At 41.1% G+C, this 27,631-nt stretch overlaps 1 pseudogene; it reads left to right on the top strand.

Annotated features, from left to right (window-relative positions):
* Window positions 1-24,738: 24,738 nt before the first annotated feature.
* Window positions 24,739-27,631, top strand: part of LOC125922434 (forkhead box protein K2-like) — a 69,795-nt pseudogene continuing 66,902 nt past the window's right edge.

Below are 27,631 nucleotides of genomic sequence, written 5' to 3'. Positions count from 1 at the left end.
GCCCATGTAATAACCTAGCTCTTTAATCTGCAAGCCCCAGGCATTTTCATTAAGTCATTCAATACCAACAGCACTGACTGGACAAAAAAGCTGGGGCTTATAAACCAAAGTATCACTTCTATAGAAGGCTTATTCTAACTACTCTTATAAACACGGTCTTCGTTCAAAATCTGGGTTACCTACAAAGAGAGAGAAAAAACAAGAAAGGACAAGATAAGAAAAAGCAAATGTTATTATCTTAAAAAACAAAGTAAGTATTTCGAAGGTGATGAAGGTAGTAGCAGAAGAGATCTGCTCCCAAATCTTTTTTTTTTTTTTTTTTTTTTTTGGATTTCAACTATAGTATTGAGTCCCTAAAAAGGACAAGAACTGGTATAACAAAAGCATGAGATACAGACAGTAGGTGCCTATTCTTACACATCTCATAAATTAATGAATTCATTTCTTCATTTTGAAAATGGTGATGAACAACTGCCACATTTTAGGCACCAGGCACAGTGCGACGTGCTAGAGTCACTGGAGTAAGTAAAACAGGATTCATACCCTCTAGTGCTCACAGTGGAAAGGAAGAAACAAATACATACAAACAATTATAATAAGATTCAAAATGTTGACAAAAGTGAATTATATTTGCGTTCATCTAGTTTTCTGTCATTGCTCATTCAATCACTTATTCACTCATTCAACATTTATTGGGTCCTTTGTTTCAGGCGTTGTTCTTAGACATGGGAGATGAAAATGAACAGGATCCTTAACAGGAGTTCTCTTGTAGAAGGATGCCATTGAACACACGATTGACAATGCAGCGTGAGATGTGCTATTAACAGTAAGATAGTCACAGAAAATGGGGCAAATGACTCTGCCTATGTGAGCAGAGAAAAGCAGTGACAATTATCCTTTACTCAACTGATAGAAAACCCTAACCTGCAAAGTAAGGATTTTCTACAGATGAAAAAAGTGGGGAACCTTTAAAGATGTAGCCTTTCTTATTTGTGAATATGCTCATTTTCTTCCTACATTTGCCTTACAATGTATTTCAGGATTAAGGGATAATCTGGCAAGCCATTCTTAACTTCAACCTTCTAGAGTGTCAGCCATGGAAGCAGCACAGGATTGACTATGCTTGGGAAATGATTAGACGTCAGGGAAAACGAGCTACGAGAACTTAACTGGAGGTTTCTGTTATTAGAAATGGCATGGACCGGGAGGATGGGAAGACAGTGGAGTAGAAGGACCCTAAGGTCACATGTCCCATGCATACAACTAGATAACACTCACATCACTGTAAATAACCCAGAAATAGACTCAAAGACTGTCAGAAAAAACTCTACAACTAAGGTAGAGAAGAGAACACATTGACGAGGTAGGAAGGGCAAAGACGGTTTTTGAGCAAAACAGAGAACCACAGGTCAATATCCCTGATGAACACAGATGCAAAAATTCTAGCAAGCCAAATCCAGCAAAACATTAAAAAAAAAAATTATTCGTTACAATCAAGTGGGATTTATTCCCGGGATGCAAGGGTGGTTCAATATTAAAAAATCAACCAAAAAGCATTTGACAAAATACAATATCTATTCATGATTACAAACCTCAACAAAGTAGGTCTAAAGACAACATACCTCAACATAAAGTCCTTATGCTAAAATCTCACAGCAAACATCTTATTCAATGGGGAAAAACTGTTCCCCTAGAGTCAGGAACAAGACAAGGATGTCCACTCTCACCACTTTTATTCAACATAGTGTGGGGAAGTGCTAGCAACAGCAATCAGACAACAAAGAGATTAAAGATATCCAAATTTGTAAGGAAGAAGTAAAATTTTTACTATTTGCATATGACTTTTACTATATGCATATGGCATATTATACACAGAAAACCTGAAAGACTCCACCAAAACACAACTAGAACTGATAAATGAATTCAGTAAAGTTGCAGAACACAAAATCAATGTATAGAAATCTGTTGCATTTCTGTATACCAACAATGAAGTAGAGGAGAAATTAAGAAAACAATTTGATATACAATAGCACCAAAAATAATAAAATACCTAGGAATAAACCTAATCAAAGGGTTGAAAGACCTGTACTCTGAAAACTATAAATAAAACACTGATGAAAGAAATTCAAGATGGGGCAAAGAAATGGAAAGACGTCTCATTCTCATGGGTTGAAAGAACAAATGTTAAAATGTCTCTACTACTCAAAGCAATCTACACATCCAATGCAATCCCTATCAAAATGTCAACAGCATTTGTCACAGAACTAGAACAAATAATCCCAATATTTGTATGGAACCATAAAAGACCCCAACTGGCCAAATCAACCTTGAAAAAGAAAAACAAAACTGGAGGTATCACAGTTCCAGAATTCAAGTTATATTACAAAGCAGTAGTAATCAAAATAGTATGGTACTGGCACAAAAACAGACACGCAACCAATAGAACAGAACAGAAAACCCAGAAATGAACCTACAAACATATGGTCAATTAATCTTCAACAAAGCTGGAAAGAATATCCAACGGGAAAAAAGACAGTCCCTTCAACAAATAGTATTGAGGAAACTGGACAGCTATGTGCAAAAGAATGAAACTGGACCACTTTCTTACACCATACACACAAATAAACTCAAAATTGATTAAAGACCTAAATATGAGACCTGAAAACATAACAATCCTAGAAGAAAGCACAGGGAGCATTTTCTCTGACATCAGCCACAGCAACACTTTTCTAGATATGTTTCCTCAAGCAAGGGAAATAATAGCAAAAATCAACTATTGGGACTACATCAAAATTAAAAGCTTCTGCACAGAAAAGAAAATAATCAACAAAACTATAAGGCAACCTACTGAATGCGAGATGATAGATACAAATGACATATTTGATAAAGGGTTAGTCCCCAAAATATATAAAAAACTGATACAACTCAACACCCAAAAAACAAATAATCCACTTAAAAAATGGGCAGAAGACATGAACAGACATTCCTCTAAAGAAGACATTCAGACATCCAACAGACATATGAAAAGATGCTGCTCATAATCACTGATAATCAGGGAAATGAAAATCAGAACTACAATGAGATATTACATCACACCTGTCAGAATGGCTAAAATCAAAAACACAAGAAACAACAGATGTTGGTGAGGATTTACAGAAAAAGGAACCCTCGTGTACCATTGATGGGAATGCAAACTGGTGCATCTGCTATGGAAAACATTACGGAGGTTCCTCAAAAAGTTAAAAATAGAACTACCCTAGGATTCAGTAATTGCACTACTGGGTATTTACCCAAAAAATACAAAAACAGTAACTCAAAGGGATACATGCACCCCTATGTTTATTGCAGCATTACTTACAGTAGCCACATCATGGAAGCCAAATTATGGAATGGGGCACCTGGATGGCTCAGTCAGTTGAGCAACCGACTTCAGCTCAGGTCATGATCTTGTAGTTTGTGAGTTCGAGTCCCGTGTTGGGCTCTATGCTGACGGCTCAGGGCCTGGAGCCTGCCTCGGATTCTGTGTCTCCCTCTCTCTGTCCCTTCCCCGCTCATGCTCTGTCTCTGTCTGTCTGTCAAAAATGAATAAACGTTAAAAAAAAAAATTATGGAAGTGCCCATCAATAGAGGAATGCATAAAGAAGAGGTGGTGTATATCTATAATGGAATATTATTTAGCCATAAAAAGGAATGAAAGCTTGCCATATCCAACAACATGGATGAAGCTAGAGAGTATAAAGCTAAATGACATAGATCAGTCAGAGAAAAACAAATACCATATGATTCCACTCATATGTTGAATTTAAGAAACAAAACAGCAAAGGGGAAAAGATAAAGAGAAGACAAACCAAAATTCTTTTTTTTTAATTTAAATTCAAGTTAGTTAACATACAGTGAAGTACTGGTTTCCAGAGTAGAACCCAGTAATTCATCACTTCCAAATAACACCCAGTGCTCATCCCAACAAGTGCCCTCCTTAATGCCCATCACCCATTTAGCCCATCTCCCCACCCAGCTCCTCTCCGGCAATCCTCATGTTGTTCTCCGTATTTAAGACTCTCATGGTTTGCATCCCTCTCTTTTTATCTTATTTTTCTTTCCCTTCCCCTATGTTCATCTGTTGTATTTCTTAAATTCCACACATGAGTGAAATCATGATATTTTTCCTTCTCTGACTTATTTCACTTAGCATAATACTCTAGTTCCACCCACATTGTTGCAAATGGCAAGACTTCATTCTTTTTGATCACCAAGTAATATTCCAGTGTGTGTGTGTGTGTGTGTGTGTGTGTGTGTACACACCACCTCTTCTTCATTCATCAGGCGATAGACATTCGGGCTCTTTCTATAATTTGGCTATTGTTGACAGCAGTGCTATACATGTTGGGATGCATTCTTAACTACAGAGAACAAACTGATGGTTACCAGAGGAGACGTGGTTATGGAAATGGGTAAAATAGGTGATGAAAATTAAAGGGTATATTTATCATGATGAGCACTGAGTAATAATTAGAATTGTTGAATCACTATACTGTATACCTGAAACTAATATAACATTGTATGTTAACGATACTGGAATTAAACAAACAGCTTCATAAAAAATAAATAAAAGAAATGGGACAAAGAGCCCATTAACCACACCTAAACTTTCCTTTAAAAAAAAAAAAAAGGATTGGGCGCCTGGGTGGCTCAGTCGGTTAAAGCATCTGACTTTGGCTCAGGTCATGATCTTGTGGTTCATGAGTTCAAGCCCTGTGTCAGGCTCTGTGCTGACAGCTCAGAGCCTGGAGCCTGTTTCAGATTCTGTGTCTCCCTCTCTCTGACCCTCCCCCGTTCATGCTCTGTCTCTCTCTGTCTCAAAAATAAATAAACGTTAAAAAAAAATTTTTTTAAAAAAGGATACCAAATTACACAAAGAAATGCATTATTTTAGCTTGTTTTTAATATTTTAGAATGATCACTCTAATGTAGAAAAGGTCACCTTTTAAACCCATCATCTTCATGCTTCTTTACAGTATAGGAAACAGATTTGCAAAAAATATTTAGGACTAAGATAACCCATCCCCATTATTGCATTCCTTGAATGGTAAGGAGTAGCTTGCCATAGTGTGGGTGGGACGTGGAGTGGAAGGAAGGCAGTTAGTTTCCTTTCTTACACAGCTTTTTGTTTTATAGGGAACTAAAACCTGCTTGATTTTCAACATTCCTGTTATATAATTGGTTTCTCTGTGCTTATCACTAATTCTCTCCCATAATCTTCCAACGGAAGTATAAAACTCTTTCTAATACAGTGTAACAGGTTGTTAAATTGAAAATGCCAGCTAAGTCATTGTAATATATTACATATGAAATCTCCTATGCAAAAAACTTCAAACCAAAGTACAGATTTTAAGAGATACCAGAGAACCAGTTAGTTCCAAAACCACAGGAGGATACAGAAAGGTCAAGAGATTGGAAATGAAGATACGATTTCCAAAGAAGGGTGTGTGTTTGTGCATGTACACACACCCATGCACACTACTAGGCTCTGAGTTTCACTTTCTGTGAGGGAAAAAGGTAGCGTGCTACCCTTGGCAAAAAGGGGCTTCAAAAAAGAGCCTAAAATGCCTTCCCTGGAGTATGAGACATGAGATGATTGAGATCTGACAGGCAGGCAGGAGGGGCAGGTGGTGACTTATTTGGGCAATGAAGCAACATATTTCTGGGAGAGGAGCTGAGGATCTCATGGAGAGAACTAGCCTGGGGACATTTTTTGCCCTGCTCAAGAGGACTCTCTGGCAGGGCTACTGAGCTTCTAAAGGAAGAGGCAATAGGAAATGGTGGCTGCGTGGACAGGTAGAGAAGCAGCCTCACGCTCCTACTGCGGGTGCTGTAGCTGGGTGAGCACGGGGGGGGGGGGGGGGGCGCGTTCCTGCAGAACCCCCAGAGCAGCCCTAAGAGGAAAACCAGCTCCAAACATCTTAACAGCAGAATCAGGGCTAATCTGAAATTTTTCCTCCACTTTTCCCTTTCTCCCACCAAACTGCACTCCCCAAAACCCACAGCATCAGTAGTAACAGCTTGCAAGTGGCAAACAAGTGGCCGGCAAGCACAGAAAAAATCACCTGCCCCTCTCCCACTGACAGCGGCTGGTCTGCCTCAGTGCCAGGTGGAGACTGCATGATAAACCAAATGCATGATTGTAGTTATGGTTTAGTTATAGATCATGGATATTCTAATTTACATACTGAGAGCATATGTGAAATGGAAAGTTTCAAATTCAAAGGATCAAATTTCTGGTCTTTCTCTACAGACAATTTCATTTCTGCTTCAACCTGCCAATTCTTTCCTGAGCTCATCTTTTCTAGTAAAATTGCTGAAAGCACATGGTATTGCCTATCACTCTTTTCCTAAACTTATCCCCAAAGCTATAGGCTGAGTAGAAACATGGTCTGCTTTTCAAGTCTCCAGAGGACAGTTTTGCTAATTGTTTTCCTACGGCATGACAATAGAAGTTTATTTTTTGGCCCCACGAAATGTCTCTTTTTGATTGGCAGGTGGCTATGTTCCAAGCATCAAGCAGCACTTCAGAAATCCAGTCTCTTTCAATTTTATGGCTCCACCATCATCAACCTGTAGCTTCACAGGCCACCAAATCCATTTCTGCATGAGCCTGATAGAAGGGGAAAGAACACAAAGCATCTTCTATCAGAATTTTTTTTGTGAACCAGGCCCCAAAATGTCATCAATCACTTTGTCTTGCGTTCCACTGGTCAGAACCCAGTCACATGGTCACATCTCACTCTAAGAGAGCCTGGGAAATGCAATATATATTTCTGCAAAGGAAGAAGAAACAGGCTTGGTGAACAACTAGACTGCTTCTGCCACTGGAGGGTTTTATTTTCTAAGAGTGAGCCAATTAGCTATGTGAACTTCTGGAGAATTTATCCAGAAGAAAGGAGGGGTGGGAGGAATCAATTACTGAAAAACTGTAAAAGAACAATGGAAGACAAAAATAGTGTTTTGATTACATCTCTAATTTGGGCTTGTTTGAAGCATAATTTTCAGCTGTCAAATGCACAACACCAGGTAATATATCAGTTGTGTTTTTACTTTGAAAACATAGGTCTTACAGACCTCTGGGCTGATTTTTCTAATCTGGACTGACTGTTCTCACATCTGTTACAAAACTATCATCCTGACACTTTCCTTCACCATCATCCAGACAAGGCCTTTACCTTGCTCCTGTTTTTAAATTTTTTTAATGTTTATTTATTTTTGAGAGAGACAGACAGAATGCAAGTTGGGGAGGGACAGAGAGAGAGGGAGACCAGAATCCAAAAGAGGCTCCAGGATCTGAACCTGACGCAGGGCTCAAACTCATGAACGACGAGATCATGACCTGAGCCGAAGTCAGATGCTTAGCCAACTGAGCCGCCCAGGCGCCCCTATCTTGTTCCTGTTTTGTAGCGTGTTTCACTCAGATCCGTGGACTCCCTCCCTTACTGTTTGATCCCTTTTTTTTTTTTATGGAAAACAACCTCTAGTAGTGTCCTGAGAAATAGTGCACAGAGGATTCATTTTTAGAGATCCTGCATATCTGAAAGTATTACTCTGCATTCCTAGTTGATGGAAAACTTGGCTGACGATAGATTTCTAGGCTCCAATTCATTTTTCCTCAGGATTTTGAAGGGGACTACTTCACCCTCTAACTACTATCTTTTGAATGGGCCCTGCTATTTCCATTCAGCTGCTCTTAGGATCTTCTTTGTATCCTTAGGGTTCTGCAATGTCATATTATGAGTTGATGTTGATTTTTTTTTATCATTCATTTCTGAGCACTTGGAGGACTCTTTTGATCCAGAAATTCATAGCTTTCAATACTTGGAAGTCTTCTCACATTGTTTTTTACGATTTTTTTTCCTCCCTTTCTTTGCTTTTTGTTCTTTCTCAAAAACCTAATAGTTGAGTGTCTTGCCCTTGACCGGTCCACTAGCTTTTAAAAATATTTTCTTTCTTATTTGCTTTCTCTCTTTTTGTTCTAAATTTTTTGGAAGAGTCCCCAGTTTACCTTTCACACTTCTATTAAATTATTTACTTCTGCTAAAAATATTTTTATTTCTTAAGACTTTGGTATTCTCTCAATTTTTTTATACCTTCCTGCTATTGCTTGAAGAATAAAATACATTCCAAGTCCCTAAGAATATTAATGATTGTTTACTTTATCATTTTTTCTTCTGCTTCAATACTTTTTTTTCTTCTGAGTTCCTTTCATTTTAGTTGTCATCTATGACTTGTATATAAGATGTTTTCTTCATGTATCTAGTAGTCCTTGAATAACCATTCACATTGGTAACTCTGATGGCAGAACAACCCATTTGGTGAGCCTCATTGCAAGGCGGTCAGGACCTAGGAATGTCAGAAAATGTAGATTTTTTTTTGTTCCTCTGGAGCCAATCAAGAACTCCAGGAAGGAATCTACTAATACATTGCCTGTTGGAGCTAAGTGACCACTGTCCACATTTTGCATAGAGAGATAAGAGCAAGGGGCTTATCAATGTATAAAATTTAGATATTAATTTAAGTCCTCTTTTATCAATTTATCATTTCATCTTTCATTCTGCTATTTCTGATGTCCCCAGATCTAAACTTTCTTAGGTTTGATTTTTCTAGGGAGCAAACCTCCTGTGCTCTGCAAGAGCTGAGAGAGGAATTGCATTATTGTGGGCAATACTACAAGGAATGAAGTAGTCCTTATATATAACTTCCATTTAACTTTATCTCCACTCTTACCTTTTTCCTTCAGAGGTATCTGGTGCCTTCTGGAGTTTTGTGACCTGCTTCCTGGGGCCCCCCATCTGCAAGCAGTTAGCTTTTAGCTTTTTTCACTCTGCTCTTCCATCTGCAAAAATTTCGGGGACTTCCAAAAAAATCTTATGTTAGCCTTGCCCTCTGGGTAATGCATCTTTTTAATTCTTTTAGTATCGTTTCAGTGGGGATTTGATAGAGAAAAAAGGTAAGGTGTGTGCAATTAATCCGCCACATTTAACTACAAGCCTAATAACATTTTCAGATGTCTTTTTTCCTTCCCACACATATTACTATATCCTAGCATGTTTAAATTTCTAAGAGACAGGTGCACACATTTATAATAAAGCAGTCATTTCAATATTTCATAGCCTTTAAAAAGCAAAGAATAAAGAAATTTGTTGCCTAACCTTTGTCATTTAAGCTTGAATGGAGATCCTCGAATGAAAACACAGGTTGTACTACAAACCCAAACAGTATTAAAATTGTATGATGCAACAGAATTGCCTGCAAGCTCAGTAGAAAAGGACATCTCCCCCAGTAGAGTTTTGTGATTTTTTTTTGTTGTTGTTTTTTTTTGGGGTTTTTGTTTCTTTGTTTGTTTTTGGCTTATAAGTACTATGAAGTGTAATGGTGTATCTGCATGTCAATCATCCATATATTTCTTTCATTAACTTTGTCAAATCCTGTTTTCAAAGAGCCCCGTTTGTCCTTAAAGGCTAGCCTGCACTTGCTAGGAAACCAGCTTCGGCATTGTCTTTCCCAGTGGCCTACTGTATGGATTCTGATGAGATGCAAAACAGAGACATCTAAAGGAATTTTTAGGAACTGAAATATTAACATCTATCCTTAGGTCTGATTAATTCCCTTGGAAATACGGCATTGTGTTTATTATGAAGCTAGGAAATGTCGCTTTGTAAAATTAAATCCAAAGCCAAAATAATCTGCCTTTGGAAGCAGAGTTACTGGAACAAAAATATCAAAATTCACTTATTTGCCCTACAGTTACTGGAAGGAAATAGACTTTCACTAAGCTATTTCTATTCATATATTTTGGTTTTTATTGTATTTGTCTGTAGTCCTATGTGTTATACAGGTAACAAAACAGTCAACATAAATAAGTAAATTAATGAACAATTAATTGATTGAATTATATTCTGGAGAAACAGAATTCAGGTATTTTCTTGGATTGATTCTTCTTTAATAATTCCCAGTTTTCACCCTTTGACTTGATGGGGCTTAGAGAAGGTATGACAGAATTGTTTGTGCAAATTTAAAATGTTAATACACACAATAATGGCATTTCTCCCAGGAGCTTTATTTTCCCAAATGGATAAGAAGTAATAACGAAATTTAAATCTTCTTTTCAAAGACATTTAGATAATGTCTTCTTGTTTGACAAGCTCTGAGTTGTTAAAAGCTTTTCTCTAAGCCATCTAATTGCCATAAAATAGCTCTGTTTGAATTACTTTTCCTGGAAAGCCAAGGCCTAGTTCCAAGGCCATGAGAAAGTCAGCTTCCTTAACGTGAAGGTAAAAAATAAATATAAGAAACAACTGCAAACCATATGACAGATTTTCTTTTAAGGCATATGTGCTTCATCTATTTCTGTGAATGTATTTTTTCCTTTTTCTTTTTAAGTCAATAAGTACATTCTATTTTGAAAAAGAGAGAGAAATAGGGAAATAACAAGAAATGGAACTTAATACCCAAAGCTGGTTTCCTAGAAAGTTCTATCTGTCCTTTCATTCTTTGAAGACAGAATTTGACAAGCTATCTGTGTTGGCTACTATTCTGGGTTGTAAAGTCTTAATTATTATATGACAAGTGATAAAACATATTAGATGTCAGAGCCTCTTTGAAAACCAGTGAGAATTTTACTATACTTTTGAATTAGTTTAAAAGTTCGAGCCCCACGTCAGGCTCTGTGCTGACAGTTCAGGGCCTGGAGCCTGCTTCAGATTCTGTGTCTCCCTCTCTCTCTGCCCCTCCCCTGCTCATGCGCTCTCTCTCTCTCTCTCCCCCTCTCTCTCTCAAAAATAAATAAAAGTATTTTAAAAAATTTTTAAACAAAATTATGTATTTTTAAGGACCCTCTTTAGTTCAGACCAAATTTATCTAAAACTGTCCTTAATGAACATATTTAGTGTTTGCAAAACTATGATTAAAATTATTATTTAGGGGTGCCTGGGTGGCTCAGTTGGTTAAGCGTCTGACTCTTGATTTCGGCTCAGGTCATGATCTCTTAGTTTGTGAGCTGAGCCCTGCATCAGGCTTTGTGTTGACAATGCAGAGCCTGCTTGGGATTCTCTCTGCTCGCTCTCTCTCTCTCTCTTTCTCAAAATAAATAAATAAACTTCTTAAAATCTTTTAATAAAATTACTATTTAGAAGAACACTATAGGAGCACCTGGGTGGCTCAGCCAGTTAAACGTCCAACTTCAGCTCAAGTCATGATCTCGTGGTTCACAAGTTCGAGCCCTGCGTCCAGCTCTGTGCTGACAGCTCAGAGCCTGGAGCCTGCTTCAGATTCTGTGTCTCCCTCTCTCTCTGTCCCTCATCTGCTCACACTCTCTCTCTCTCAAAAATAAACATTTAAAAAAATTTAGATCACTATATATGAAGAATAACAATAATGATAAAAATTTTAACTATTGTTAAAAACAAAACCTCTTGTACATGTTAACCTAAATAAACTACTTCTATATAAACTTCAAAGTAATAAAACTGAATTTCTTTGAAAGCATTTTGTAATTCAAAATGTCTACTGTTCTAATCTCTTTTCAATTATTGTTTTTTAAATCAATGAGATTTTAAAGCATTGGTTCAGTGCATATTTTTCTGTGATTGTCTCTTTGCATTAAGAACTCTTGAAGGATGTGTTAAGGTCTATTTAACTCACTATATTGACTAATCGAATTGTAGCTTAATATATGTTGTGCATAACAATTAAAGTGAACACAAGAGATTAAAGTGACTAAGTTGTCCAACTAAATAGGTAATTAATCCCCAATCTTACTAATATTTGTTTTTTTAACATCTCTCACATCATGCCCTAGCATTCTCTTTTTGACACTCATGATCCAGGCTCCCATTAGTTCTTCAAGACTTCGTGCCACATCTCCTCGCATAAACTTTCTTGCACATCCCACTAGGATCAACCCAAATCTATACTGTGTAATTGTCCTTCCACAATAGTATTCCCCTTATAGTCATCTCCAGTGGCTCTTCATGGCCTACAGGATACATTCAGTCTCCTGAGTCCAGCGTCTCTGATCCTCAATTACCGATGCCCCAAGCTATGTTCCTAACTTTATCCTCACACCCAATTCGAAGATTTCCCTCACTCCTTTCTTTCTGGCTAAGCCTGTATATTCCACTGTCCCCCAAACAAGTCACAGATATAATTCAGCTGGTTCTTACGTTATACCACTTTGTGGATGAGCCAGATCAAGAGCGCTGCCTGCAAAACAATAGGACGTCACCCCTTCTTCCTACTCTTTATGAATATCCTTGATTTTTTGGTTCAAAGGGGTTGGGAGGAGTATAGAATTGCCTCGACTCTAATTTGTGCTGCTACCTGCAACTCTGGCATCCCAGACCATCAGATGTTGCATTATCTTTCCTTAGTTGTACTCCACAATCCTTCACGCCCACCTTTCCAAACCACCATTCCCCCCCCCCCCCCCGCCATGTTGCTGGTCAGACCCACAGCCCACTTCCTGGGCAGGCTCCCTCACACTTGGGACTAACCTGCTCTTGATCATCAATAACACAGTGGTATCAAACCTCTCCACCACAACTCTCTAGAACTCCTTAATGTCCCCTGTGTTTGTGTCCCTGATCAAGGGAAAAATCCCTAGCCTTCCATGCACCCCAGTCTTTCATTGGCAATCAAAGAGAAGAGGATTCTCAGCAGAATCACTGGAGGATACATTTTGTTCAGTTTTACAATACTATCCAGGAAACATAGGGTCAGTGTCAAGGTAGGATCAAGTACAAACTCATGTTATGCTCTGAATGACTGTGCCAGCCTCCTTTCTTATGATGATTTTCTTGCTGCTATTATTTTGAAAGAAAGAGAGACAGAAAGAACAGGGAAGGGGCAGAAAGAGCACAGAGCGCAGCATGGGGCTCAACCCCACAAACCACGAGATCATGACCTGAGCTGAAATCAAGAGCTGGACACTCAACTGACTGAGCCACCCAGGTGCCCCTTTTATGATGAATTTTTTTCTCTCATGAACTACATAGTTCCTCCCTGCTTCCCCTTGAGTCCACCAATCCATACACATAACACTTCTGTCATTAAATCAATAAATTAAATCCTGCATTTCTAATTGAAAATGGTATGACAGGGGCGCCTGGGTGGCTCAGTCAGTTAAGCATCTGACTCTTGATTTTGGCTCAGGTCATGATCTCATGGTTTGTGAGACTGAGCTCCGTATCAGATTCTGTGCTGAGGTTGTAGAGCTTGCTTGGGATTCTCTCTCCTTCTCTCTCTGACCCTCCCCCACTCATGTTCTCTCTCTCTCTCTCTCTCTCTCTCTCTCTCTCTCTCAATAAACATTATAAATACATAAATAAATACTACGACAACTCAATATATAAACTCATTCTTCAATCCTACTACATAATAAGTTAGAACACCCAACACAATTTTCTAGATGTGTCCTTTATGTTCCCCTTTATTTTCACTTATGTTCTTTGGTTCTGTGGTTGCAAGGAACAGAAGCTCACTCAAATGTCAGAAAGCCCACAAACCAGACCCCAAAAAAGATAGGACAGGATGGTGGGATGGTTTGGGACTCAAGGTGGCTCCAAGGGCTTCAGCAAAAGCTACTCATGGATGTTCATTAAAATTCAGCCATTGGTATGACTGCACTTTTCCATGTCTCTGGTCCCTTCTTCCTATATTATGACCCACCACTTCTAATCCAGTGCTTCTCGAACCATCTACGGTCCAGGAATGCTTCCCCCCACCGCTCCCCAATCCATCATGGACCAATGCTTTTATAAAACACAAACTTATATATTTGGATGTCACTATAATGTTACATCACTCTACAGTACAAAAGCTTAGCTTCCTCTTTTTTCCTTTGGCTTAGCACACAGGCCAGTACTGACACCCATACCACACTTCCTGCAGCACTGCGTCCATCTGCTTTCTTTTAGTTTCTGATCCCTCATACCATTGGGCTGCAAGTGGCCCATCATTGTCTCCCCACCCTTTCTTACTTTCCAACCCTTAAATTCTGCCCCTCCCCCACCCGCTAAGTGCCCTGCCCCTCTTAGGTGACAATCTAAAGGAAGGAAATTATATCAACTCATGTCATCTTTTCTGCCGTGCCCTATGGCTGCTCTGGGTTCACTCCAATAACGTGGAGTGGATAAGTGGCATCGCAGGGCATGACACACGGATGACCAAGGAGCACCCCTTCAGAGATATAGATGTGGCATGGATACCCGGCTTGGCCCATATTTTTAGAGTTTTTTTAAATTAGTGCAGTTTCTTATGAGGACAATAAAGAGCAATCTAAAATATCTGTTACCAGATTAAGTCTTAGTTAAGTAATAAATGCAATTTTTCTCTCATTTGAAAGAGCTGACTGATCTGTGCCTTCCCTGGGCAAGCTGGAGGTGCTGAGCTGCTGTGGTCAGTGACTGTCAGAGTGGTGATGCACATGTAATTCCTGGTGCTCACCTTAATTGGATGTACCATTAATCTTTGCTCACTAATATGACCTGAAGTCAGGAATGAGTAAACACATTCTTCCCAGAGAGCACAGTATTTTTTTTAAACCACTTTCTCTGTGGTAGGTTCCAGGGAGACTGCTTTAGAATTAAGTTTCTCATAAGGAAAAAATAAGTAAAATGGGCCTCAAGAATTTTCCTCTTCTCCTGCCCCCTTCTGGTCTGTATAGTCATGGTAAGAAAAGAGAAAGGGTAGCAAAAGAGCTCAGAAAAAGCAGTAGACGGCACCTACTAAGAACAAAACATCCAGAATTCAGAAACTCACCCATAGTCAACTACCAACTCCAGGTACATAACAGAGGCCCTATTAGACACAGTGCAGAAGTCTTCAACAAGACTGCAGTCATTCACAAGCAGGCTGCTCATTAGAATCACCCCATCCTAGACCTATGAAGTCAGATTTCTAGGAACAGGTAGTTAGGAAACACATTCCGTATTCCCTGGGGAAAAGTCCTATGTGACACCTTTTATGGAACTATCAGTTCCTGTGAATTATTTTTAGCTTTTTCTTCTAGGCTTTAAGGATGCTCATTTGGATAATAAATTACACGGTCATCCTGGTATGAGCACTGTATTTTTCAGATACTTGCCAGGTGACCTTCATTTGTGCTCAGGATTACAACCACTAATTTAGTCCAAATGTCTCATCTCAAAGGAAAAAGCAACGGTCACCAGAATTTTTTTTTTTTTTAAATCTGACTGAAGTCACCAGGTAGTTAGCATTTCACACTCTAATATCACATTTGCCTGACAGATCCTATCCTTCCCGCCCAGGAGGACACTGACAATTCCCTCTGAAGCAAAGAAAAGAAAATTTCCTCTACCCTCTCTTTCTTCCTGACCTCTCCTCTCTAGGTATAAAACTAGCTTGCTGGTTCCAGCACCATCGCTAACAGACAGGTGGAAGGGAACTATTACTGACTGACGGTGTCGACATGCTAGATACTAGTCAATTTAAATGCAGAGTGGTGAGGCCAAGCTCAGGATACCTCCCCACCATCACACACTTCCCCCAGCCCCCATTATCCACTCCCTAGTCTTTTATGCTAGGGCCAAAGGGCCAGTTGTCCTCCAGGGAAAAGAACTAGTACTGCATTCCACCATATTTGCCTGTTCAACTGAAACAAGAGTCTAGGGAGTGAGCTTCTACAAGAATTTACACTTGGGGGGGGGGGGGAAGGAAATGAGTAGGACTCAACAAGGGAAGCGAGTACAGAGGGAGGAGTAAAATGCTGCATGGTGGGTGCATTGCAAATGCTGCATTTGCTAACCATGCACCTTTGTCCATTCTTGTGAGGTTAGCACTGTTGACCCAACTCCATGCCATTGCTACAGGAGTCTTTGTATGGGAAATGGTTTTACTCCCTCTGGTGTGGCATTCACAAAAAAAGCAAACACCTTGGCCTCTTAAGATTCCTCCTTACATACTTGGTGTTACTGCCACAGCACACCCTTTGCCAGGAAAACTGGTGTTTTTCACCCCATGGCACATACAGGGCAAAATTTCTGGGGTTGATCCCAGGCCATCGGTTGAGCCTCCTTGCCCTTATGAGAGTTCCCTTCTGAGATATGGGGTGTCTGTCTGCAAGGAGGTGTCAGTCAAGATCACCTAACCCATTATTCATTCAGGCATTAGTTATATAGAGAAATGTCTGAAAACAGATATTGAAGAATATTAATTCTTTTCCTCTAGGGAGACTCTTGGGTCAATGAAAACAGGCTTACTTCCTACTATGCTACCTTCTCTGCTTACCTCTTGAAAGAAGTAGCCTTTGACAAGCCATAAAAAAACTCCTATGAAACTCTGTGCCTAGAGTGCTGGTTCATACTCCCTTTTCCTTTACATTTGATTATCTACATGGGGCCAAACATCACTGTACAAACAACAACAACAACAACAATAACAAAAAAACAAAACAAACAAACAAAAAAAAAAACACCAATAAATGTCCATAGCAAAACTTTAGCAGGCTTTAAGTGGTAGCTTCCTCCACTGAAGTTCTTTATTTTTTTTTAATTTCTCTTTTTTAACGTTTATTTATTTTTGAGACAGAGAGAGACAGAGCATGAACAGGGGAGGGGCAGAGAGAGAGGGAGACACAGAATCTGAAACAGGCTCCAGGCTCTGAGCTGTCAACAGAGAGCCTGACGCGGGGCTCGAACTCACAGACCGTGAGATCGTGACCTGAGCCGAAATCGGACGCTTAACCGACCAAGCCACCCAGGTGCCCCCTCCACTGAAGTTCTAACTAAATAAGGGCTGCCAGAAAAATTACAGGGTGCTCAGTTAAACTTGAAATGCAGATAAAAAAAAATTAGTGCAATAGTTGGAACACACTCATACTAAACAAAGTATTTGTTGCTGTTTCTCTGAAATTCAAATTGAACTAAATATTCTGTATTTTTATTTGCTGAATCTCACAAGAATAACTGAATTCTCTACCACCACATACACTCCCCAACCCCATCCATTCATACTTGTCCAAATCACATATCCCACAGTAGGAGCAGAACAAGAATGTGAACAAGCTCAAGTTCAGAGAGCAAAAATATTCTCCTCTGGCTTCTGGACTGCTGTGTAAAGACTTTTCTTAGGAAGAAGGACAATGTGGAGAGGAAAGGGAGTGTTAGTTTTGGAAGTTCTGCCTGGGTGCAGAAATTCATGCTAGTTCCACCCTAACTTCTACCCTTGGCTTCCTCACAATAAGTGTCCACTGAAATTCTCCCTCTGTAGGATATCCTCTATTGAGGTACTATTTTATGCTACCAACCTCTGCCTTGGCAAACAAAACAAGGCTACGTGAATCTACTCTTATACTTCATAAACCATAATTATTCTTTTAAGAATGCTATTTTGAGGGATGTGAAACCTCATAAAAGAACATCTGAGATAAACCATTAATAGTTATGATATTCAAGGGACGCCTGGGTGGCTCAGTTGCTTCAGCATCCAGCTTTGGCTCAGGTCATGATCTCACGGTTCGTGGGTTCAAGCCCTGCAATGGGCACTGTGCTGACTGACAGTTCAGAGCCTGGAGCCTGGTTTGGATTCTACATCTCCCTTTCTCTCTGCCCCTCCCCCGCTTCCCCTCTTCTCAAAATAAACATTAAAAAATAGTTATGAAAATAAGTATTTTTCAAATAGTTATTTGAAAATTTAATTTGAACAAGTCAACTTGATGTTATTCTGTTTTTGTATGAAGGCACATGAGTGCACACCCACATAAACATATAATTGCTGTTACTAATCTTTGTAGCCATGAAGCCAAATGTTCAGGTATCACTTGAATGATAAATCACTCCAAGCCTTGCTCAATAGATATCTTTTAAAATGGCTAAATCAGGACTTGGATTCATACAGAACATGTGCACAGATAGCATACAGACAGTGTTGACTTCCTGCCTGCCATTACTCAGGAATATCCTGGATCGCATCCCAGATGCTGGCCTTTGCCTTGACTGATGCTCTGTTTCTAACTGCACAACATAATGTAATCTCTAGTCCACCTCACAAACTCATCACATTCATGTGTTCTTAGGTACCTGTCAAACATTGGATAATATGCTCAGGCTCATATTCCCAGCTTGGTTATAACCCAAATCCTTCTAACTAGAGGTACAGCACTTGTTAATAATCACTTCTATATTAAATTTATCATTATTAAAATTGCAATAAACTATGTTATATTCTAAGTGAGTAGAAGCTCATACACTGAGCAGAAAATTGTTCACCTTTAAGAGTAGACCAACTCTTTCATGCCATGAGCAGCCTTTATACGTGTGTGTATGTGTGTATACTCCCATACACACACATATGTATGATTAAATAACAAGTAAGTAACACTTATCACCTGTGCTAAGCTTTTCAGTTCACTACAGAATATTCTTCTGAAAATCTGGCAAACTATCAGTCTGCAGAAACTCCCAGGATTAGTGGGGTTGGAGAACCAAATGGCTGGTGATGCATACCTAAAGCTACTACCTTCTCATTCCTGCTCAGGTTCACTCTGTTGGAAGGGCCTCCTGTCTTACCGCATATATTCCTCTAATCAGCATTCTCACTTCCAAGCAGAAGGAGCTGGGCACGTACACATCATGATTCTCATCAGCTAAAATTTGACCCCACATCTGCAAAACATCCAAATAATTTTCTGTTCCTATTAATGTTCCTTAACCGTAACCCAAATGACAACTGTCCTCCTCTTTTATCCTCTTTAAGCTATGCTCAAAGACCTTACTCAAATTTCCATGAAATCAATTTACCAGGCAGAGACTCTGAAGTAACAGAGTACACGGTGAGTGGCAATAGGGCAGAATGTGTCTGTTTTGTTGCCGTATTGTTTCAGTAGCATCTACTACAGTTCCTGGCCCTTATGTTCTTTAGATACACTCAAGAGATAGAGAAGAAATACACATTTGGACCCTATACACATACATTCAAATCAAACAATATTACCTTATTTATTCCAACAACCAACAATTACTATACACTTCAGTTAATCTTTAGAAATATACGGGTCTAGAAACACATTACATGGGTGCCTGGGTGGCTCTGTCAGTTAAGCATCTGACTCTTGATTTCAGCTCAGGTCATGATCTCCTCCTCATTTATGAGTCCGAGCCCCACATCAGGCTGTGTATGCACTGAGCCTGCGTGGGATTCTCTCCCTCCACCTCACTCTTGTGCGTGCTCTCTCTCTCTCTCTCTCTCAAAATAAATAAGTAAACTTTAAAAAAACATTACAATATCAGTAATTCTGCAGAGTTTATAGTAACAGGTTTTTAAATCTCTCATTCTCTCTTCCCTTTACTTTCTATATCAGTATTCATTTTATATTTATTACTTACTATGTACTAAAAAAAAAAAACACTGTACTAAGTGTCCAAGTGCCTAGTTAGTAAATTTCCCAAACATTCCAGTAAAGGTTCTCCCTTTTCTTTGATCGAACATGTTAAACTACACCTAAGAAGTGAGTTGATAACATTTACACAGTTTTAATCTATTCAGCTGCTAAATGCAAAACATTTCTAAGCTACGAAATTATGTTTCTGTGGTAAAAGATAATGTTTCCCAATTATAAGAAATTTAAGAGATTTTAGGGGAGAAACTATAAAGATATAGTTTACTTCAAGGAAAGTTACATGTTCTCCATTTTGGTTGATGTTGTATCTTTTGGCCACATTCCTGAACTAAAAAACAGGAATATGTTAATAAGTTTCTAGGACATATTCCCCAAACAGCTTTACAGAAGTTCATTTGATCCTAATCACCACTCTATCAAGTAAGTGGGTGGTATTAATAGAGCACGGGGGGTATGGAAACCATGGTGCAGATATACCAAATGGCTTCTCCACCATCAGCAGAGAAGCAATGACAAAACCTCTTTGGAAGGCAGCCCAGTCCGGTGAAATAAGGATGGTTTGAGAGTCATAAAACCTGGGTTTAAAACCGTATGATTTGAGAAAATTACTTAATCTCTCTACACGTCAGCTTTTTCACTCCATAAAAAGAAAGTATTAGGTTGAACCATTTGAAATCACCAACATGCAATCATTTTTTACCTACAAAAATGGCTATTTCATTTGGTTCAACCTCATAATAATGTTAACTTAAAAGAGTTGTTCTAATTATTAAATGCTATGTTCTATTTAAAGCACCTGCACGGAGCTTAGCATAGAGAAGTACTAGACGCGTGTTCATGTTCTTCACCCTTCCAGCTTCAAGCTATAGCATCAGCACGATCACTTCACTCACCACCACTCATTTAACCACATCACTCCTCCGTCCTCTTTTTGGACTTTAGACAGAGTAAAATACATTATCTAATGTATTTTATAATACGATAGCTAAAATGTTAACACCCATTGAAATTTCAGAAGATAACACAAAAAATGAAACAGGATTATAATCACTACTGATTCTCCAGTTTAAGTCAGCAGCATAAAGTCCTTCCTTTCCACTTCTAAATGGATGCCTTACGTTCTCCATTATGAGCACGTATACAATAAACAAGGACATATCTGTCTTGAACCTACCTATTCAGAATCCTGTCAATAATAACATTATAAACCAGAAGACCCGAGGCTTGCCTTTACTTACGATGCCATTATAGATTGATAGCAAAAGGTTTGCTTGAAATTCAATTAAGAACTAGGCAATACTGATATGGTCTCAATCATTCAGTAAACTGACAGTTTTAGAAAAGAAGCAAAGGAGGTTGGGATAAAACAATGTAATGAAGAAGCTAATGCAGATCTAGACAAACTTCATGTTCTTACCTTCTTCCTTCCCACAACCTTAGACTCAAAAGACACTAAATGATCCAAAGAGCAAGGGACCCTAGACCTAGAAATATTCTTCTCTGTCTGGTAAGGACAAATTTTTCATCCGTGAGCTCAGCTTCCAGAAAGTATTTAAATCAATGAGGAAAATAAGAGACTATCCAGGGAAACCAACCAAATCAGCGCTAATGATCAACAGGGTGACAAGCATTCTACTCATTCATATTTAAAAAGGTAATTAGGAGTGTTGAGCATTTGAGGGGCACCTGGGTGGCTGAGTCAGTTGAGCATCCAACTTCCGCTCAGGTCATGATCTCACGGTCCATGAGTTCGAGCCCTACATCAGGCTCACTACTGTCAGCCTCTCAGCAAAGAGCCCACTTCAGATCCTCTGTCCCCTTCCCTCTTCCCCTCCCCCATTTGCACTCTCCCAAAAATAAATAAATATTTTCTAAAAAGGAGTGTTGAGCATTTGAAAATATCACCATATTTTTAAAGCATGTACAAAAATTTCCTTATTAATCCATCTAAAGCATAGACCTCAGTTTTATTTGAATTATTTTCATTCTGTTAATCTTTATCTCCTATCTCAACAACCATTCATTCCTAATGACCTTCTACAGTGTACTAGTTGCAAAGCTAATCAATCATTGAATAACTATTTATAGAATGTCTAACAGGTACTCAGCACTATACTAGAGGCCAGATAAACATTAAAGAAAGCTTTTCTAATACTTCCTGAAGGCTTTTTGTTTCCAATTAAAGAAGGATCTTAATGTTTCACAAACTTGCAATGTCCTCTAACAACTCTTGCCTAATCACGTGTTGCCAAATCAAAGCTTGAGGAAAATACAATCATGGTATGATCATCTTTCCCTCGACAGAGGCTTCATACTGTTCTGTATTTGAAGAGGTGACAGACTATGATTTTACAGGATACCCATGTTCAATTCGAGCTCTATTCCTGATGCTTAGAACGAACATGTGATCCTCAAGGAGGAGTAAGTACCCTTCTTGCTTACTTCTGTTCACACAGCCAATGTGTCTTCTTATCATACGAGAATGGCAAAGAGAGCGATCTATCTTCGCAGACCATGGAAGTCCAATTAGGAAAGTCTCATCTATAGGGGCCATGGTTTTAAGCATGCCTCTATTACCCTCTCAGAACCTAGAAGAATAAGACTCAAAATTGTGTGGTTTTGAACTGCACTAGTCAGGTTGACTCTGTACCCATACGTTGTCTGTACTCTATAAAAGCTCATTTAAGCAGCGGGGCATGGAGGACATACAGAGAGTAAAACCACCTGAATGTGTAAAAGGAGACAGTGACAATACCACACTCTCAAATAAGTAATCCGTTAGTATTGGATTCTTACCACGTTTAAGGTTCCCATCTGCGCAAAGGACAACAGGACTCTGTTGTTTGACAAAACACGTATTTGGGATCATTGGTATCGACTTACAGTGAGTCAACAAGACTGCACAGTTCATAGGTTTCTCCTCCGTTCAGCAGAAAATGCTGCATTTCCTCGGCAACTGAGAGTGTTTGGCTGGACTTTCAATTTTCTTTCTACTTATAAAGTACAAGCAAGGAAGGGGTCCCACCATCTAGGACTTGGTTCAGAAACTGGTTTCTCTGCCGTGAGTAACTGAAATAACCCATTTGGTGCCTAAGCAAAACCCTGTGCTTACTTACATTTATATTACATCTTTATGATCAAGTCTCAGGCAAATAATAAAAGGTAATCAAAACTGAGAAAGTAGTTTTAATGCCTGAATTATTTCTTCACCAAGAAGCTTCTAAAATTCAAGTAACTAAGAAGTTCTTACTCTTAACTAGGCAACGTTATACTTTATTTTTCAAACCTAATCAACTAATCTATGCAAATGAAACAATGGAATAAATACCTTTGTCTTACTAGGTAGAGTTTTCTCAGAAGCTGGAGCTTTGAAAAGAACTCTTAGCTGAGGCAAAAGTACAGGATTCAATCTCCTTTTCTACATTAGCATGGGTGATTAGAGATCACGATGAAAGGACAGTGGCCAAGGTGCCAATTACGAATGTTTGTTTTTTGGGAGACAGAATGCCAAGTGCTGGTGTCCCCACTATCCTCACCAGTAAGATCTCCCGTACTTCATTACCCCACTTCCTCCCAAGTCAGGTCCATGTAAGAGCTAAAGCCTCGGCTTCCTCTGCAGAAAGAAAGACAAACACAGCTCTTGACCTGGGGCTGTGGTTGAAGAGAAGCTGCTTCCACCAGAGGTACTTGAAAAGGCATCACAATGACCAAAAACCATTTCAATTTCCTTGTATATTTGCTACAGAGCAGCTCCCACTTTACAGATCCTCTTGTGGATCAGGCTGTAAGCTTTCACTTTTATACCTGAAGAAATAAATGGGCTCATTATGAAACCGAAGGTCTTTTCTCCTTAACACTCCTCTTGATTCCCCCCCCCCCCCCGCCCCACTGACACCTAATTATACTCCATACCTAGAGACACCCCATAATCAAGCTTGGAAGGAACAATGGGTAGTTGAGTGTACAGAGAGGACAAACCATGATTTACAATCCTCTTTTACTGGTTCACTACTCAAATACCAACATTTATGTGCTTCCTAAGTCCTGAGGGGTTCACTCTCTGCACACTAATGGCCACAATCCCTACTTAACTAGATTGAACAGTATACCCTGAAAATTAATGGCCACCCAAAACCTCAGACCGTGACTTTATTTGGAAATACGATCTTTGCAGGTGCAATTAGTTAAGGAAAAAAGAAATCCTGGTGACAGTGGACAAATAAGGACCTTATAAGAGGAGTGGACACACAAACAGAGACATACGGGGGAAAAGACCATGTAATGGTCTGAAGACTCAACTTTGCAGCTGCAAGCCAAAAAGTGCCAAGAATTGCCTGAAGCTGGGAAGAGTCAAGGAAAGATTCTTCCCTAGTGTCTTCAGAAAGAGGATGGCCCTGCTGACACGTTAATTTTGTATTTCTAGAATTATGAGAATAAATTTCTGTTATTTCCGGCTACTTGGTTTGTGGCAATTTGTTACAGCAGCCCCAGAAAACAAATCCATATACCTCAGGACACTATATGCTAGACATCCCAAGTCAGTTTCCTTGTTTTATAGCACAGAAAAAAAATTTTTTTTTTAATTGCATGAATTCAAAAAGAGAGAGATTAATCCTCTATAAAATTACATATTTTGGGTCAAAGATAAGAACAGATTTTTAAAAGAAATGATATAAGCTGCCTGGAGAATTCCCTGAAAGATCTTAATCATGACCACACACCATTTTATTTCCTTGGATGCCTAGGATAGGTGTCACTGGAGTAGGACGGACACAATGAAGACCAAAATTGAGATGGGTCTTTAAATTAGCCACCTAAGCAAGTTTTATGAGAACTTTTCAAGGAGATTAAGCACATGTAAGAAACTCCTAGAGAAAGATGGCAGAGAGACATAGACTCATATAACACTACCCTCCAGAAAGAAAAAGAATAAAGAAAGAACATATCATCAGTTAAACAGTCCTTTAAAATTTCTTCCAGAAGCAGAACAATTAGGGCTCCCAGAACTAACAAGATGATGACTTCTCCTGACTCCCAGGGAAGAGGGCAGAAGTGGGGGGGGGTGGGGGGGTGGGGGGAGGATTCAGGAAACCCTCAGTGATACCCCCAACTTGGAACAAACCCAACTCAATGGTTTAGGACCTGCAAGGCCCAGAAACCTAGAATGTTCTTCGAAACACTCTTCTCCACTGCCACAGATTAAGGAGGGGTTCCTGGAAACCAGATGAACACCAAACGCACCCAAAATACACACTCCCCCTGGGGTGAAACATTCTCAAACTGAAAACACCCTTCAGTGCAGAGGAATGTCCCCAGGAATGTCCCTTAAAATAACTATGGAGTGGCCTCCGCTGGTGCCAGCCGGCCTGGCAGCGCACGTGGCCCTCAGCTCCCTGGCGGTGGGAGGGGTGGCCGGGCACTCTCAGGCCGAGGGCGGTGGCCAGGCCCCCGGGCGACAGGGGGTCCCCACCAGGCGGCTGGGCCGTGGCACGCCTCGAGGTCTACGAGGTCCAGTACCTGACGAGGAAGCGCTGGGTGACCATCAGGCGCAACCGGTTGCAGGGCTCCGTGGACCTGAGCACGGGCCACTTGGGCTTCATCTGGTGGCGCCACCTCCACATCTTCACTCCCGGGGCGACAGCGGCTTCTCCCTGCTCTGTCTCTGCAACAGCTGCGGGCAAGAACCGCAAGAACCATGGGATCGCGGAAGCTGCCGCACGTGTGTACGTTCGGGTTCCCGGGCACCGACGGCAAGATCACGTGAGAAGGTGGAGAAGCGGGAGGTTCAGGGGTGAAGCCCACGCAGGTCCGCACCTCGCCCCTGGCCCCCTGACCCCCTGACCGTAGGCGTTCCAGACACCATGGCGCACTTCATCATCTCAGCCCATGGGAACCGTCAGTGCTGCAAACTCCTGCCCATCCAGCAACCCGACCCCCCCCCCCCCCCCCCCCCCCCCCCCCCCCCGCCCCCCGGGAGCAGGGTCTTCGGGGTACAAAAATGGGCTGTGTGACACCAGCTGACCTCAATTTAAAGGCCGACAACTCGCAGCCAGAAAAAATGAAAAGGAAGCTTCTGGTGGAGACAGCCCAGAGGATGATTCAAAGCCACCTTATTCCTATGCAGTTAATCGTACAAGCAATTACAATGGCCCCTGATAAACAACTCACTCTAAATGGAATTTATACTCACATCACTAAAAATTATCCACACTACAGGACGGTAGACAAGGGCTGGCAGAATTCAGTCTGCCACAGCCTCTCTCTGAATCGTTATCTCATCAAAATACCACGTTCCCAGGAAGAACTAGGCAAAGGCTCATTCTGGAGGATAGATCCTGCCCCTGAAAGCAAATGAATAGAGCAGGCTTTTAGGAAAAGATGGCACAGGGGCGTGCCTTGCTGCAGATCCCCTGGGGGACCTCTCTCATATAGAAGTGCCCCAGACCCTCCCAGTCACACTGGAGTGCGGTCTGCTCAGGCCAGTGGTGCCCAGACCCCTGAGAGCCTGTTGAGAGAAGGTTCATTGTGCCCCACCCCCTCCCGACCTGGAGCCTGCGTCTGCAACCTCACAGTCCCAACTGCCTGTCATCCAAGAGGCCCTGTCTGTCCAGAGTGCACCAGGCTCACCTCTGTCTAGTTGGGCCTTTAACTGCCATGCAGCAGCAGCAGCTGCCACCAGCAATCAGGCCTGTCACCTACACAGTCACAGCCCCTGTGACCACCTGGACCTCTGAGCAGCTTGTCGTGCAGACGACTCACATCATCCATCAGATCCCAGCAGTGTCTATTACTGGCGTGGCCAGCCTGACCCCAGCGAACACATACACCGTCACTGACCAGGCAGTGGTCACTCAGGCAGCCATGCTGGCCCCCCACTAGGGCAGAGCCGCAAGAGAATGAAGATCATAAAGAAATAAAGGTGAAAATAGAACCTATTCGATTTGCCATGCCTCACCCTATAGGCACTGCTAGCCGGGTCGTTCAGATTTCATAGACCACCCCTGTCCAGGTCACCGCCAGCTACCAATAAAAACTATAACGCAAACGCAACTCACATGGTGCCAATCCCTGCCACCGTCCATGGCCTGGTGAACGGTGCAGTGGTGGGTCCTCTGTACAGGCTGGCCAGACGTGCATGGGTGTCAGCCTCCCTGCCCACAAAGCACCAGAATGGCGACCAGTCAGAGCAGCCAGAGCTGAAGCAGGTCAAGACAGAAGACCCAAGGGGTGCCTCGGTGGCTCAGTCGGTTGAGCAACCAACTTCGGCTCAGGTCACGATCTCACGGTTTGTGAGTTCGATCCCCGCGTTGGGCTCTGTGCTGACAGCTCAGAGCCTGGAGCCTGCTTCGGATTCTTGTGTCTCCTCTCTCTCTGCCCCTCCCCTGCTCATGCTCTCAGAAATAAATAAACATTAAAAAAAATTTTTTTTTTTTTTAAAAAAGACAGAAGACCCAAGAGAATCATCATCACCCTGAGTGTGGACCGCTGTCAGCTGCCAGCAGTGAGAAAGACGCCTAAAACTAGTGACTGGGACCATTACCACTGGGAGAGCCTGCCTTGTGGGAATGGCTATTTTGGTTCTTGCATTCCCCACAAAAGGTTTACGGGAGCATCCACGCTCAAAGAAAGACAGCCAGAAGGAAGGGAGCAAGCACAAAAGAGTTTATGAGGGACAGTACTACTCTCCCAAGAAGGGGGAGCAGGCAGGCCCAGAGGGGGCAACTGCCCTGAGGGTACAGGGGTGCTCTCTTTTTGTGTGAGTGGGGCCTTGGGTTATGGGGAGTGGTCTCTAATAGAGGCTGCTTCCAGTCATTTTGGGGACTCCTCCCACAGGTTGGGACCAGGAGTTTTTGACCCTACAAGGTTTCTACCCAACAGTCACAGTCACGACAGCTTCCCCCAAGGCCAGGGTGGGCAGGGGGGCTAAAACAGCAATGCAAATACATTATAATGAGTCTAGGGGTTACCTGGGGCGGAGGTATAGGAGGAGAGCGCTTGCTCTGTACCGGTGGCTCCCATTCTGTCTGCCCAGGGTCTTGGAAGCCACAGTCAGGATGCTGTGCCTCCAGGCTTCTGATGTGTGATGTTGTGCCCCCAGGGCTTCTAACTCCTAACCTATTTATCACCGTCCTTGCCTCCAGCTCACCTCTAACTTAACTGCCTAAGCTTTCAGGACAGCTTTCCTTACTTTTTTATCAACTCTGTGCTGCCCAGAGGGGACACTGTCCT

The sequence above is a fragment of the Panthera uncia genome, chromosome B1 (genome assembly GCF_023721935.1).
Source record: "Panthera uncia isolate 11264 chromosome B1, Puncia_PCG_1.0, whole genome shotgun sequence".
Classification (NCBI taxonomy): Eukaryota; Metazoa; Chordata; class Mammalia; order Carnivora; family Felidae; genus Panthera; species Panthera uncia.
Note: the sequence above shows the minus strand (reverse complement) of the source record. Positions and strands in the feature narration are given on the sequence as shown.